This window comes from Pinus tabuliformis, chromosome X, assembly GCF_031772625.1.
Source record: "Pinus tabuliformis cultivar Carrire ecotype Pingquan chromosome X, CPIR1, whole genome shotgun sequence".
Classification (NCBI taxonomy): Eukaryota; Viridiplantae; Streptophyta; class Pinopsida; order Pinales; family Pinaceae; genus Pinus; species Pinus tabuliformis.
Window position 1 is genome coordinate 1,200,549,867 of NC_142308.1, and position 15,091 is coordinate 1,200,564,957.

A 15,091-nucleotide genomic window follows, 5' to 3' on the forward strand; every position below is an offset into this window, starting at 1 on the left:
TGAATTTAAGGCATAAGATGACATATGAAGAGGTCTGTTTCGCTTGCTTCATCACCCATGTATAAATTGTTCTAATTATGGATATTGTATGAGATGTCTTTTCTGTGATGGTTTCAATCTTCTCACACATTCATTGAAGCAATATGTGGTATTAGCCGCTATGCGGATATAGATAACCATGTTTAGTTATCTGTATATTATGATGGGGGTAAGCACCCACATAACAAACTGGGGATGCTGCATCATATGGGATGCACCTGAAATTCTGACAAGATACATGGGTTACATCCCCTAAATGGCTGGGATGCATCATTCCACACCCTGGTGTGGAACAGATACAGCCACATGTGCATCAGGTGCAGGATGTGTGCACCCTGGGTACTTGGGGGAAAACCGTTTAAGTGACGGATTGAAAGCAATGGGTGAACTATGTAACCAGTCTGAAAAGTTCAGGTAGGCAGACACTTTTAGGTCAGTTGGTATGAGAGATGCAATGAAAAGCCATAGGACATACACAGTTGGAGGTTCGAAACAAAAGTGTGGAATTGAAAAATATGAAAAAATAATGAATACAGTATGTCAAAACTGACTTGTCATCATTGGTCTTGCTGAACATTCTTGTTAAATTAATATTTTGTCAAGGTTCCAGAAAAACTTGAAAAGAAGAATAAGGATCTTTATTAGAAGCCTGGCAGTGCCCAGATAAGATAATATAATGTTAATAATGTCTACAAGTGACTGAAGTAGGTGAATGGGACTAGAGAGTACAATGAGCCATAAGAGCGTTGTAGATGTGCCAAGGCTACTCCTAAGTGATAGAAGAAAGATATATAAGACCATATAAAAGAAGTAAAATAGAAATGGATAATCCCATCCAAAAACTAAAGATGAGAACATCGTTATGCAGAAGGAATTTGATGATAGAGGGAATCCATTAATTTGCACTGGTGGTACATGTAGAGTTGGAGGCAGATCTATTTCCTTAATCATCAATCATTGTGAAAATACCAATGCAAAGCCTGATGATGTCCTCTTGAGATTCCTCATGGAAGAGAGTTCCAGGCTGGGTGAACCTGGGGGTGCCTGGTTACAATCCTCCCAAGCTCCCTTAACATGCGAGTCTGAAGGGAAAAATCTGGTCTTGGATATTCACTATTTCTTTCATTCTTTTTTTAGGTCGATTGTCCTGGGGTCTATTGAGATACGTTTGGCTGGGTTGAAGCTAATCTTTACAGTGACATTTCAACATTTTTTTTTTCTTTTCCATTTTAGAAGAGTTTATGATTTTTGATACTCTGCTCACACTCATTTGCAAATGTCCTTGTTTATTTAGGTGAATTTATTTATGCTTGTTGCTTATGCACAAATCTTAACTGTACTGATATTTTATTTTTGCTGTTTTATTTAAATGAATGAGCAATAGAAATTGTATTGATGTGGACAGAGTGTTATGATTTATCTAATAAAGACTTCTGGTGAATGAATGATGTTAGAGGTGTCAGTCTGTGTGTCCTTGTTTATCTAGGTGAGATTTATCTATGCTTGTTTTTTATGGATATATCTTAACTGTGTACAGATATTTGATTTCTACTGTTTTAGCTAGATGAATGAGCAATAGAAATTTTATTGATATGGACTCCGTGTTATGATTCTTCTAATAAGAAATTCTTGAGAAAGAAAGGATGTTGGAGATGTCAGTCTGTGCATGACATGTTTGATGTGGTTTCCTATGTATGCAAATCATATAAATTGACATCTTATTGATTCCAGAAGGAATCAGTGTTTAAAGAGTGTTAGACTTGTTATCAATAGGAGTCTAACCTGTGATTTTTATGCCTCAGTCCCAGTATTTGTCAAGTGGAAAACTTGGTAATGGGCATTGGGTTATCCCTATCACATTATGCTATGGTTCATACAATGCCCGTAAAAATGAGCTTTTACATGAAAAACTTGGAAGCATCAGCCTGTCAGGGATACCGGATTCCCAAAAGGATGCAGGTTCCCAGCCAAGCTGGATAAAACTAAATGTTGGACAGACTGCTTTTTATCGTGTACAATATTATGATGAGCTTGCAAAAAGACTAAGGTCTGCGATAGAAGCAGGATCTTTGGATGCTACAGATAGGTTTGGTAAGAAGTCAACCTATTATGTATGTAATTAAAAATGTATACTTAAGTTAATTTTGACAGCATTTATCATTCTGTAATAACTGGCGTTTGATTTTTTTTCAGGCATTTTGGATGACACATATGCATTATGCTCTGCCTGCAAGCAGCCATTATCAGCTTTACTTTCTCTTATGGCTGTTTACATAAACGAGCTTGACTATTCCGTGCTATCGTGCTTAATTGATGTCAGTATTTTTTATCTTAGATTTCTCTTGAACAGAATTATTCTAAGTAGATCTTGCAGTATGTTTATAGATACTCTGTTTTGCAGATCGCTTATAAAGTTTCTAGCGTGGTTGGTGATGCTGTCCCTCAGTCAGCTGCTGATTTTAAATCGTTCACTATCAATCTTCTTCAGTTTGCAGCTGAGTAAGTTTGATTGATATTCTTCTTGTTTATCTTCAATGCATTGATTGCCAAATTTAAGTCCAAACAATCAGTTTCCTTCATTACAGAACTCGACAGAATATTTGCTGGAAATCTGTAAGTATTCTTGTTGTAGGGGAAGATGGTTTTGTATTGGCTTTTTTAAGTGATTAAAAACAAGTACTCTAGAAGAATTTATATATGATTTAGCTCCAGTATTAGGATAACATGGCTCTCGATTCACATGGATATGACTGAGGTCTTAAAATGCTCTTTGAAAACAGAAGCATATTCTATATATTTTGTGCCTCAGCTGCAAAGCTTTCCATGTCAAGCTTCAAGATGGTGCTGAGGCTTATTAGACGATACTTCCTAATATTTTGGACATTTGTATTTCTCAGTCAATGTGATTCCTTGTTAATTATATGGTGCTCTCTATATCAATGTTATCAGAGCCGAACTGGTGACCGAACCCGAAATCCCTTTGAATCAGGAATTGGTAAAAAAGTCGGACCAAAAAACAGGTCAACCAAAACCACAAAATATTCAAACTTTAAAGAAAACATCTATATCCATATGCATCCATATGAATCCAAATCATTTATGCACAAATAAGCAAAAGTTCTCATTTATGTAAGCATGTAGGGTGCACATGACCAAAATAGCATCGAGTGCAATCCGTCTATGAAATGAAAATACATCAACAAACAGGGTCTAGATGGCCTCTAGCATCCCAAAAAGTTCATGCTACAACTATTGCCTACCTATCATCAAAAACATTACCTATATAGGGATTTTCGTCATCAATATCACCCTCTAAGCATTAAAATAAGATGGAAAAAAACGTAGCATGTCGAGTCAAGTTTTTGTTTGAGTGATGGGTACATTTTTAGTAGGGTTGCGATTGAAAAGTTCGACAACCAATGCCACTAGCATCAAGGTATATAGAGGGTTTGGCGCTTTTGATTAAATACTAGTTGCATACCCTTGTACATGACCAAATTCGAAGGAAACATTGCAATTGTAATAAACATTCACACACAGTAACTAAAATCTGAAATACAGAAGCCTGAACATTAAATTGGTACTTACCTTAACTGCTGCTGATCCTGCTTCTGACTGGTGAATCTGCTGCTGGTGATGCTGATCCTGCTTCTGACTGGTGAATCTGCTGCTGGTGATGCTGATCCTGCTTCTGACTGGTGAATCTGCTGCTGGTGATGCTGTGGTTAATTTGATCCAATCTCCGGGAGACCAATTCCTCCCAGCCAGACTGAGCAGATGGCTGCTCAACCCAGTAAGCTACTCGCAGAAGCTTACTGCCCCCGTGCCCAGAACCTCAGGCCGGTTAATGCTCTTCCACTGGTAATCCTTAGTCCTCTGGTCTGAACTCCTAATTTCAGCTCCTGCCCTCCATTCTCCGTTCCCCCCCCCCCTGATCGGTTCAGATTCGTGATTTATAATGGAAGGCTTGGCGGTGGCCACCCTCCTGCTTACGGCCACCGCTCTTCTCCCTCTTGACACGCCTCTGCATGCAATTAACTCTCCGATATTTCCCGGCAAGGTGTGCTCTGTTATGAATTTTTAGCAGGTTGGACGCGCCCCTTTAATGAACTGTGGTATATATGTATTTTTTAGCACAGTTTAGATTTACGTCTATAGAGTCCATTTATGTTTTTATAACATTTCCATTATATATGTTATATAGTTAAATGATATCTTTTATAACATTTCATTGTATATGTTATAAAGTTAAATGATATATATTTATAACATTCATATTATATATGTTATAAACTTTAATGATATATATTTATAACATTCATATTATATATGTTATAAACTTTAATGATATATTTTATAAATTCATATTATATATGTTATAAAGTTCAGTTATGATATATTTTATAAATTTATATTATAAAGTCTAATTATATATTTTATAAAATTTAATATATATATATATATATATTATAAAGTTTAAAATTTTATTAATGGGTCAATTTAGATGGGTCGTTACATACATCCCCCCTTCTGAAAACTTCGTCCCGAAGTTAGAGCTTTAGGTTCAAGGTTTTAATGGACATGACCTTTTCTATCCAGGTCCCCAAGCTATTCAAACTCATCCTATCCTCCCTAATCTCTTCTGCTCCCATCCTATCCGTCCTCTACTAGAGTATGCCATGGCGTCAATTTTACTGACCTAACCATTCATAACACGAAGGTGACAGCGTCGGCTATACCGACTTGATTCCCAGTAAGCATCCGACAGTCATCATCACACGTCTAGGGGAGCGTGACTCGCACAGTCCTCCCATGACTCCAGGGTTCGGAGGATAAACGGTGGGTAACACCTCCACCCCTCCCAGTAAAATTTGGGCTAATACTTTATCATAGAATCACTTTGAGCTTTAACTGATCTGAGGTTCTGTCATCACGTGGTCATCCCGGAAATTGGATCATTTATCTGCAATCATAGTTTATCTGCAATCATACACTTACCCATGCATTTGTAAAATGTGCATCAAAATATTCAAAATAACTCATGTATTATTTACATATGATACTACAGCATAACATAATTTGTCATATTCTATGCATGTAGTTTGACTTTTATTTAGGATGTATTCACTTCCTGTCTTCCATTTCAGTTGCTCATCCTTAACATGCATAAATAAAACAGATTTATATTGTTTCAATTTCTATCAGAAGTAAAATCATTTAACGGCCTCTAACCTTACCTTGACAACTATAATTTAGTAAAACGAACCACATATATCATTTTGGTATCCATGTACCAGCATAAATTTAAACATATATTATGCCATAAGGTTTCATGTTTATCCATAATCATTCAAAATGTTTCTGTGTCTCTGACTGTAACGAAGTAAATATATACAAAACATATTGTAAAGTTCTTCAAAATGGACATAAATTAGGGTATCTCTGACATATGTCCTCTGTATTTTCCCAAGTTGCTGATCCAGGACTATACTTGTCCCATTGGACCTTAACTTGGTCCACCAGACGGTTCCTCAACTGTCGAACTCTACGTTCCAGTATACGTAAAGGTTCGACCGTTATGACTCCCTCGTCCGATACCTGCAATTCTTTCCACTGGATGTTATGAGATAGATCAGCTACATAATGTCTTAATACAGAAACATGAAATACATTATGAATTCTATGCAGGTAGGGTGGCAGGGCAAGACGATAGGCAACAGGTCCAACTCTTTCCACGACTTTAAACGGTCCTATAAATCGGGGTGACAACTTTGTCCCTTTTCCGAATCGAATAGTACTTTTATTTGGTTTGATGCAGACGAAGACCTGGTCCCCTACTTCATACCTCCTATCAGATCGGTGAGCATCAGCATAACTCTTTTGTCTATCCTGTGCTTCCTTTAATCGCTGTCTAATCTGTCTGACCTGCGCTTCCATTTCATGGATTAATTCTGGTCCTATTATCACTCGATCTTCTAACCCGTCCCAACTTAACGGTGTTCTGCAAGGTCTGCCATATAAAGCTTCAAATGGAGGCATCCCAATCGAACTGTGGTAACTGTTGTTGTATGCGAATTCGACTAAGGGTAAATACTTTTCCCAGTGTGATTGCTGATCCATTACATACATTCGCAACATGTCTTCAAGTACTTGATTTACTCTTTCAGTTTGCCCATCAGTCTCAGGATGGTAAGCCGTGCTTAAATTTAGGTGAGTACCTAAGGCTGTCTGCATGCATGTCCAGAATCTGGAAGTGAATCACGAATCTCTATCGGATATAATCTTCTTAGGTACTCCATGAAATCTGATAATTTCATTTATGAATACTCGAGCCACGTCAGCAACATCATAAGTATCTCTTACCGGAATGAAATGGGCGCTTTATGTTAATTTATCCACTACTACCAGAATGGCATTGTGTCTTTGAGAAGTAAGAGGTAGTCCAGTGATAAAATCCATAGAAATGGTCTCCCATTTAGACATAGGAATGTCGTGGGGTTGTAAGAGGCCCGCTGGGTGACAATGATCTGCCTTTACTTGTTGACATTCCAAACATTTTGCAACAAATTGAGTGATATCACGCTTCATGCCTGCCCAAAAGAAGAGTTTCTTGGTATCCGCATACATTTTCCCTACTCCAGGATGAGCACAATATACTGCTTTGTGAGCTTCCCTAAGGATGGTATCTCGAAGATCTTTATCATCAGGAATGTACATCCTTCCATGGAATCGCAGGATCCCATCGTTTTCTAATTCATAACCCGCAAATTTTGATTCTTTTGCCTTAATTCCTTCAAGACTTGCCTTCACCTTTAAATACCAGCTGTCTTTTATAAGACGATCCAGTACTCGTTGTCTTAAGTTCACTTTAATGGGTATGAGAGAAAATATCCGGGGTCTCCTGCTTAAGGCATCGGCTACCACATTTTCTTTTCCCTTAATATATGATATTCCGAAGTCATATTCACTTAGGAATTCACTCCATCGCCTTTGCCTGGCATTTAAGTCTCTTTGGGTGAACAAATATTGTAGACTTTGATGGTCGCTTTTAAGTGTAAAATTTCGTCCCACCAGATAGTGTCTCCAGATCTTTAAAGCTAGCATAACAGCGGCCAATTCTAAATCGTGAGTAGCATAGAGTTCTTCATGAGGTTTTAGCTTTCTGGAAGCATAAGCTATCACTCCCTTATCCTGCATCAACACTGCACCCAGCCCTTGCTTGGATGCATCAGTACATACCGTGAAGTCTTTGCCCATATCAGGGACTCTTAGGATTGGTGCACTGGTGAGTAGTCTTTTGAGTTCAGAGAATGCTTTATTACATTCCTCGGTCCACTCATACTTAACACCTTTACGCTGAAGGGTTGTGATTGGCTTTGCGATTTTGGAGAATCCCTCCACAAATCTCTGGTAATAACCCGCTAAACCCATAAAGCTTTGTATCTCATGTGCATTTTTCGGTATTGGCCATTCCATGATCGCTTTTACCTTCTCAGGATCTACTGAAATCCCTTCACCTGATATGATGTGACCCAAATAATGAATCTTTTCCTGAAAAAAAGAACACTTGGATAGTAAATTGGTACTTACCTTAACTGCTGCTGATCCTGCTTCTGACTGGTGATTCTGCTGCTGGTGATGCTGATCCTGCTTCTGACTGGTGAATCTGCTGCTGGTGATGCTGTGGTTAATTTGATCCAATCTCCGGGAGACCAATTCCTCCCAGCCAGACTGAGCAGATGGCTGCTCAACCCAGTAAGCTACTCGCAGAAGCTTACTGCCCCCGTGCCCAGAACCTCAGGCCGGTTAATGCTCTTCCACTGGTAATCCTTAGTCCTCTGGTCTGAACTCCTAATTTCAGCTCCTGCCCTCCATTCTCCGTTTTTTCTCCCCCCTGATCGGTTCAGATTCGTGATTTATAATGGAAGGCTTGGCGGTGGCCACCCTCCTGCTTACGGCCACCGCTCTTCTCCCTCTTGACACGCCTCTGCATGCAATTAACTCTCCGATATTTCCCGGCAAGGTGTGCTCTGTTATGAATTTTTAGCAGGTTGGACGCGCCCCTTTAATGAACTGTGGTATATATGTATTCTTTAGCACAGTTTAGATTTACGTTTATAGAGTCCATTTATGTTTTTATAACATTTCCATTATATATGTTATATAGTTAAATGATATCTTTTATAACATTTCATTGTATATGTTATAAAGTTAAATGATATATATTTATAACATTCATATTATATATGTTATAAACTTTAATGATATATATTTATAACATTCATATTATATATGTTATAAACTTTAATGATATATTTTATAAATTCATGTTATATATGTTATAAAGTTCAGTTATGATATATTTTATAAATTTATATTATAAAGTCTAATTATATATTTTATAAAATTTAATATATATATATATATATTATAAAGTTTAAAATTTTATTAATGGGTCAATTTAGATGGGTCGTTACAGCAATCCCCCCAATTGTGAAATCCTGAAAAAACTGTTAAGTCTGCTGGATTTTGAGTGAGATCTAAAATTTTTCTTTCTCCATATGAAATCCAATAAGGATGGAACACTCTCAAACATCCTGGGTCATTTCATGGTAATATTAAAAATTTAAGTAAAAGGACTTTTACTATAAGAACTTAACATTACCATGAATTGCATAGCAATACTAGGGCCATGGGCTTGAATATTAGGCTGCCCCACTAAAGAATTCCTGTTTTTTCTTAAAAAAATCGGGTTTCAAACATCTTTGATCAACTTCTATAGAACTGTCCGGTTCGGTACAAAATCTGTTGGTTCGGTGCAGAACTGGGCGGTTCCATTACAGCACTGAATGGTTCAGCACCAAACTGTCCATTTCGAGTTCTGAACCTTGAACAGGACTGGTTTGGGGACCAAACCAGTCGGACCGGTTCTGATAACACTGCTCTATATGTCTATCTTTACAACTATCTATTGTTATCTTGTCCCCACACTCAACTACTAAGGAATTGACTGGGAGTAAATTTTAAAAATGTTAATGCTTATCAACAAAATAAGTACTACCTGTATAAATCGTGCAGCTTGTAAATCTCTGCAAAATGGTATAAGAAGAAATTATTGCCTCTAATATTTTTTCCAAAAATATGAATTTTTTGGGAAAAATCTAAGAATGCAATATAAAAAAAATGTTTATCTTTTATGCCAACAAATTAGAATTAAGAACTTCCACATCCACAATGTTGTATATATTTGGTCCAAAATAATGGATTTTTCAGGGAAATACTCAGAATTCAACATAAAAATTACATTCTATTCAAACTACTTGGAATTAAGAATTTCCACCCTCAATATGTTGAAGAACTCAGTTGAGTGGATTAGTTTCCATAAATAACTTTATCTAGGGATAAAAGTAAAATTTTGCATCATAAAAGACAGCTCGTGATTTAGGGGTCTAGAATTTGTGAAATGAATATCAAAGAAAATTTTCCATTGTCAAATGCTCAGATAGTGTGTCAATTACTTGACCAGATTTCATACTTTTCTATATCTTCATCTCTCTGTCTAAGGACAATTTTGTCTATCTAGGATGTTTAACAATTATCCAAGTCTCCTATGGGGCAGTGATGATCAGTGTTGATAATATTGGTATCGGCAAAATATCGGTGAGGGTCTAGAAAACATCTTATCGGCAATATCGGCGAAAATATTGGCAAATATTGGCAAGCATAAAAAATGCATAATATATTCATTTTTTTTTCTTCAGATTTTTAAACATATAAAGCAATAACAACATGAACTAAACACATTGGCACATAAATATGAAAAAACCACTGATATATATGATGTCAAATAGAAATGATACGTCAAACTTCAAAGGTGATACCAAATCCTGTTGATCCATGGTAATTGTCCAATCAAGGACTCAAACAAAATAACATCACATATCCTACTGATCCCTGATAATTGTCCAAACAAGGACTCAAACAAAATAACATCACATATATAAAAGTATCTCATCATCATGAGTTATAAACTTATATGTAGCAAAACAAATAAAACTAGCGGCTATCTATCTGAGACCAGTGCCCTCTCCTAGAAGCTATCTTTATGTCTTGTTCAACAATTGCTTCAAGAGATTTTTGTATAACCTTCGCACTAGAAACCATACAAGGCATTACATCTGCATCATATGCAGGGAGTCTAGCCAGATGGTATTTTAATTGCCTAACCCTTCCTGACATCTTGGTCCCACACAATTTGCATGATATATATGCCTGATTTGCCCCACCAACAGGCTCCCCATACTCCCAAAATGGGTCCAAGGCTTTTGGCATATTTGACATTTGTAGTGAATTAATTCAAATCTAGGGCACAAAAAAAACAAAAAATTGGCATGAAACCCCCCAACACAAAATTAATAAGTAATAATCACCTCATTTAAAAAAAATACTACATTATTTGCATTTTTCTGTCCAAATATGGAGAGAACCGTTGCATTGGCTCATGGGCATGAAAATCATAGCAAATGGAAAAAAAACGAAGAAACAAAATGTTGGTAGGCAAAGAGGCAAGCAAGCATAACCCTAAATCTATGAAAAAATCATTAACATAGGGATTTTTAAGAGCATACCTGTTAATGGAAGAAATGAAGTTTGTCTCACTGTTCTTCAATCTTTGATCCACAAAAAAATCTTAGTTGGTGGTGATAATCGTTGTTTGATCCTCAATCCCTCCTTGAGAACCACCACAAAAATCTTCCCCTTCCTTCTCCAACACTCAAAAACAAAAATGAAGAAAAAAAAGACAAATTTCCCCTTTTCTAGCCGCGGCCTAGCCTGCCCGTAGATATTTTCTATCGTCGTGCAATATTTTGCCGAGATATCGGCGATATCTCGGAAATATCGCAATATTTTTGGGGGCCAAAATATCGCGATATTTTCTTGGCCATATTTTGGCTTGCCGAAAATATCGCGATATTTTCGATTATCAACAATATCTCGCCGATATTATCATCACTAGTGATGATACTTGTGGGATGAAAAACCTTGAACCCTGTGGATTTGTAGGTTGTTGTTCAGATTTGAAAATTATTCCAAGGATATATATGTGTGTGTGTGTGTGTGTGTGCGTGTGGGGTTAAGTATTTATTTATGTCATTTACTTGACATGCACTCATATGATATATATCCTCTAAGTCTGTATACCTGTATGCAGATATGGACATGCAACATGTTGAAAAACCAAGTACAAGATGTACAAGCAATATTTCTGATCTACTGATAATTATTTGTGAGCTTCATCAAATAATTATACTTCAGAAATTCAACAAGTAGTAGTAAAGAGAACGAAGATATCACAATGAACAATACCAAAAGACACCAATTTTTAGGTGATAGACTAGGGAAAAACCCCACAAAGGGTTGTGGAGAGATTCCACAACACTTGCAGTAAGGAAACTACAACAAAACTGAGTTACAACAAAACCTTCAAAATTTCTACGATGTGCAACAAACCATAAACAGACAAACTGGTGCAACAATTTTGATAACCTAAACTACATTTGTAGAACCAATCTCTTCAATTGCATCCTTCAATAGGTCAAACTTGATACTTGCATCCTTCATATTTCCAGTACAATCAATTGCCTTTAAGAAATAGGGGCTACTTGGAGAGATTACAACGTTCAACAAAGGATTTTGTTGAATATTTGACTAAACATCTATGATGGTTGAACACACATAAGAAAGTTGAAACCCATGAATTTCTAAGGCCTTCCATTAACCCTTGCATCTTTGAGACCCCTTTATGTAATAAGGTTGTTCTCATTTTATTATAACTAGGTGGCTGAAAAGATGGGCCAGTAGCGATGACTTTCCTCACCATCTCTTTGTAGAGAGGAGAATGGGTGGCATTAAATGACATTTTGTTAGCAAAGAAAATTTTAGCCACTACATCCTCTTTTGCCTTACGTTGCATATTGAACATTTCTGTGACATTAGCTTTCTTGCTTGAACTAGTGTTACTAGAACTCCCAATTGGATCAACTTCATCATGGTCATTGGTTGCTTCTTGAGAGGACTTCATTGAGATACAAACTCTTGGTTTTATAAAAATGGCAAAATTGCCCTCTTCTGCCTCAACAAAAACTGTACCTCCTGTGGTAGCCATGTGAAGTTCAATCATTTCACCCTTTTTCTAATGTGCAACAAAATACTTCTACTCCACCCCCTGGAATAGGCAATAAATGATGGTAAACTCTAGTGTAGTTTCCCTTAAGTACATGATAGCAAAGGGTGCATAACCATTGCTTTGAACCACCACTATTTTTCCTCTTGTTTTGAGTGATCCTTGACAAATTGCAGTAAGGATTTCTTCACATTGAATGTAGTGGAAACTGAGGTATAAGATTAAGGAGATGGAGAAGAGTTGTCCATCTGAAAATTTTGGGGGATTTAAAGAATGATTCAATGAGCAAAATGTTGAGATTTTTTTTAATGGGACCTAAAATTAAATTTAAAGAAAATATTTATTAAGAATAAGTGAAAAACAAGTAAATAAAATAAAATTGTAACATTATTTTATAAATTTTTAATTTCTTAAAAAACTTAAAAATCATAAATATAATTTTAATAGATACTAAATACTTGTGTTGGAGGATGGAACAAGCAACTAGAGACTTGGAATAGAGCTGCTAGATCATAGAATTCTAATAGTTGGCACGAGGAATAATGGATGGTTGTGGTATGCAATATGTGCATAGAGTCAAGTAATGGATGTAGTTGCACTATTGCACATGTTAGAATTCCATCCATCCCAGGTTTGGTTTATGCTTTTAGCTAGAAAACATAACTGAGTCTAGTGCCATAATCTAACATGGTATCAGAGCATCTTCGAAGAGTAGTTGGATTTGAGATGTGCATAGGTGTCAACTCTGAGATGGTGCTATGGAACTGTTGTAGGAAGCAACAGTGTTTTGAAGAACCATGCTAAGAGCATAGTTTTAAAAACCAGAATGGGTGACCAGACTGGTCCACCTAATAAACCAGGTTTCAAACTGGAACAGATCAAACCGAGACTAGTCAGATCTCAATGAACCGATTTTTAAAAATATACATGAAATAATTAATTTTTAATGAAAAAAACTATTTTTAAGATTTAAAACCATGATTCCAAACCAATAGAGACAAAATATGCAAAGTTTCCTCATCTATATACCATGTAAAGGTGAATATCTCAAAATGGCAGGAGTGCAATACATATCATTGACAAAATACGTAAGCAATGAGGTTGTAAATGGCCTATAAAATCTAAAAACAATGCTACAAGATATGGGGCCATTGACCTACTACAAGACTACAAGTCTACTGGTACATATCAGTGATCAACATGATCATTCCTCATCATGATCAAATTCATCACCCCCACTAGACACAGGATCATCAACAAGAGCTACATAAACATCATCTGGATTAGTCTGAGGATGCCTCGACCTCATTTGCAGGCTCAGTAGTAGCACTGCCACCAATAACAATAGAAGTGGACCTAATTGAAACACCAGCTGGTTGAGCTACATGACTAGTGACTTCCATTGGTTGCTTTCCTTTGCTTGATGCGACTACTAATAATGGTTCTGATGGCGCTGCCACTACCAAATTTGCTTCACCCCCCCTAACATCATGTCAATATCAATTTCAGCATCAAACTTAGGATCTTCAGTCTCCACCCATTTTAATGTTGGATAAATATTGTCCAACACAATGGGATCTAGATCAGGTATTCTGTTCATCATTTGGTTGTGCCTTAGTCGAAGGTTTTATTGCACGAAGACAAGATCATTTAAATGTTTTTGTTCCAAATAGTTTCTCTTATTCATGTGTATGCGCTAAAAAACAAACCAATTGCGCTCACAACCTGAAGCACTAAAAGTTTGGCCGAGGACTCTAACTGCAAAGTTTTTCAATTGAAGACATTGGTTGCCAAATGAATTCCACCAATGTGCTGCAAAGAAAATGACATTAATTAGTAACTTAGTTCATTTCATTACTTATTTACAAGTATTTACAGGCAATTTGAATTGTAAATTTATAAACAATTGGACTTTAAAAGAAAAACAAGCTAGAATTACTTGCCTGGTTGATCCACATCTCTTGCGATCTTTGCCAAGTTTTTGCCAAAGGTACCTGCTGCCATACTGAAAAGAGTATGTTGTCTATGTATTTCCAATTGGTTGGCATGGTTAGGGACCATGCACTCCAAGCAATCATACAATCCATCTTTGACCTCCCCAACCTGCAGATCTCCTAGCTGAGCTTTATAATGATACTTTGGGTTCAAAAAATTCCTAGCTGCATGTATAGGACAATGGAGTTGATCGTTCCATCTGTTATCAATGATCTCCCATATATGCCCAAATTTAGCTAACTTATCCTTGTAAGCTGCCCATATCTGCTCCTTTGCTTGATCCATAGCCTCGTAATTGTAGCCTGTTGCACAATGTCAAAGTTCCAAGGAAGCCAAAGTGCCAATTTTTTCAACAGGATTAGATCATCTATTAACAATTTATGTGTCATTGTAAACTCATTCTATAAGTTATGTAATGTAAATGATGCTAGTAATACCATGAATGTATGTAACAACGTAGGTAAGCCTATTATTTTGATGATAATGTCATCCTAAGAGGTTTTTCGTCTCACTGAATCATCTTGTTTCTAAACACGGATGGTCGACAGAGTTTTCCCCTCCAGCCTCACCCCAAAGCTAGGGTGAAATTTGTTGTCAAAGTCTTAGGTAAGTCGTAGTGTTCTAGTCAAGTTTTATGTAAAAGTGGTTTGGGAATAATTTTAGCTATTTGACTAAATGATTTTATTGCAAATCACTTGGTCTACTAGATCATGTTATGTCGCAAATTGGGTATGTAATTTGAGGGTCTAAGTTGAACTGGTTTTCCCTCTTTGAGGGTTGAATTGTAAAAAAATCTTATGTAAAAAGTATTTTAATGCATGGTCCCTCATACTTAGACACCATGGTTAGAATATTAGAGGGTGGAAAAGATAT

At 36.6% G+C, this 15,091-nt stretch overlaps 1 pseudogene across 1 annotated transcript in view; it reads left to right on the forward strand.

Annotated features, from left to right (window-relative positions):
* Nucleotides 1–15,091, forward strand: part of LOC149144269 (aminopeptidase M1-like) — a 133,126-nt pseudogene that overhangs the window by 94,019 nt on the left and 24,016 nt on the right. The window contains exons 11-13 of the transcript XR_016264057.1: nt 1,842–2,130; nt 2,233–2,354; nt 2,441–2,538. The product of XR_016264057.1 is annotated as an aminopeptidase M1-like (transcript). The remainder of the gene's footprint in view (nt 1–1,841; nt 2,131–2,232; nt 2,355–2,440; nt 2,539–15,091) is intronic.